Consider the following 2393-nt stretch of genomic DNA (forward strand, 5'->3'; position numbering starts at 1 on the left):
CTCTTCTCAGCAATCCATTCTGACTGAGCTGGGTTACTCCCTTTTATACTGGCGCTCCAGTAGGCGCATGCCCAGCAGGGCCAAGGCTTCCTCTGTCCAAAGTATGGGGTTAACCCTTTGTCGTCCAGTGCGGGGCAAGTGCACCCTGTCTCATGGAGACTATTTAAATTGTTTAATGAGCTTTATCACCAAAGTCAAAATACTAACCAACTCCTCCCCTTCATATATCAAAAAATACTCGGTGCACTAAAACTTGATGCCTTACTAAAATATTCTAACAGCTGAAGCTTCCTGAGGCTCAAGCAATTATCTCTGATAGGACACCACTTCTGCTCTTCCAATTCTAAAGCTGAAGCTTTCTTTTCTTTACCATCGCTGGTAAAATGTGGGTCCGGCTGGAGAATCTTGCCTGTATGCTCGGGGTTCTACTGATCGCCATATTTGGGGTCGGGAAGGAATTTTCCTCCAGGGTAGATTGGCAGAGGCCCTGGAGGTTTTTCGCCTTCCTCCGCAGCATAGGGCAGGGGTCGCAAGCTGGAGGATTCTCTGCGACTTGAAGTCTTTAAATCACGATCTGAAGACTTCAACAGCTGAGATAAGGGTAATTGGGTGGGTCAGCTTTTGTGGCCTGCATCATGCGGGAGGTCAGACTAGATGACCATAATGGTCCCTTCTGACCTTAAAGTCTATGAGTCTATGAGTCTATTTTCCATTCTTGAAGGTTGCTTCAATCTTAAGTCTCTTTCAGACTTCCCACTTTTCTCCCTTGTGCTGAATATCATTGATTCAGATTACTTCCCCCCAGATTCTTGCATTTTTCCAAGTTGAATCCTATTTTGTTATTTTATGACCCTGCATCTCTCTTGTTTCTTCAGCCTGAAGAGTTAGTAGGGTGAGCCAGGTTGCAAACACCTCTCACCTATTTGATTATTCTTCTACCCTGTAGGATATGCCACACTTGATGGCAATGATTAGGATGCTAACAAATTCATGGCCATGAAAAATGCATCATGGACTGTGAAATCTGGTCTCCCACTGTGCAATCTGGTCTTTTGTGTGCTTTTACCCTAAACAGATTTCATAGGGGAGACCAGAGTTTCGCAAATTGGGGGTTGTGACCCAAAAGGGAGTTGCAGGGGGGGGTCACAAGCTTATTTTAGGGCAGTCATGGTATTGCCACCCTTACTTCTGTGCTGACTTCAGAGCTGAGCAACCGGAGAGCAGTGGCTGTTGGCTGAGCACCCAGCTCTGAAGGCAGTACCCCGCCACCAGCAGTGCAGAAGTAAGGGTGGCAATATCATACTATGCCACTCTTACTTCTGCGCTGCTGCCTTCAGAGCTGGACGGCCAGACTGTGGCGGTTGCTAACTGAGGTCCCAGCACTGCAGGCAGCAGCACAGAAGTAAGGGTGGCAATACCATACTATGCCATCCTTACTTCTATGCTGCTGCTGGTGGCAGCTCTGCCTTCAGAGCTGGACTCCTGGCCAGCAGCTGCCACTTTTCAGCTGCTCAGCTCTGAAGGCAGCGCCACCGCAAGCAGCAGCACAGAAGTAAGGGTAGCAGTACCACAACACTTGGCTATTTACTTAGTGAGCTGGGAGCTAATTACTACCTTGTTTTTCTTTCGGTTTTTTAATTTTCAAAATCCATTCTGTTTTCCCCCATCCTTTCCCCACTTCAAACATTTCTGAGAGTGAAAATTCAGCCTGTTCTCTCTGTGAAAATGTGTGATAGCATATGGACGTTTCTTTGTTTTTCCTCACTAAAAGTTCATCTCTGAAGTCACTCATTTTAGCTTGGGTTTATATATTTCTACATAGTGACTAAAGACCATATGTTCTCCTGTGTGGTTTTTGTTTTTTTGTTTGTTTGTTTTTGATCACCTGGTGATGAGACTCATCACTACTCTAACTTTAGGGAAGATATATTTTGATATCAATTTGACATGGAATTAAGTCATTAACTTTTTAGACAGCATCTGGATTTTCACTGCAGCATTACCTCTGCTTTCCCAGAGGGAGTGTTAATGCTATGTTACTCTGGTAATTAAAGAAAGCCACTTTAATGTGATGCAAAAGCAGGGAAGTGCTTGATTCTTTTTACATTGGGGTGAGTCATTGGGCATGTTATACTAGATGGTGAGGGGGCTCTCAGGGGCAATTGCAAACTTAATTGAAGCTGATGGACATGTTAGCCATCTTCCACTGGGGCTAAATGAAGGAACAATTAAATGACTCATTCTTTAGTGATAACTGAAACAGTGGAAGCCACCATCCAAGGACTAGACCACATACAAGGTCTGGGCAGAAATTGGGCCATGGAGGCCAGGGAGTTTCTCTGGGGACTAATAACACTGGTCTACAATTTTTGAGAAGTCGTCTGCTTCAGAGA

The sequence above is a fragment of the Terrapene carolina genome, unplaced genomic scaffold, assembly GCF_002925995.2.
Source record: "Terrapene carolina triunguis isolate 2854851 unplaced genomic scaffold, T_m_triunguis-2.0 Scaffold310, whole genome shotgun sequence".
Classification (NCBI taxonomy): Eukaryota; Metazoa; Chordata; order Testudines; family Emydidae; genus Terrapene; species Terrapene triunguis.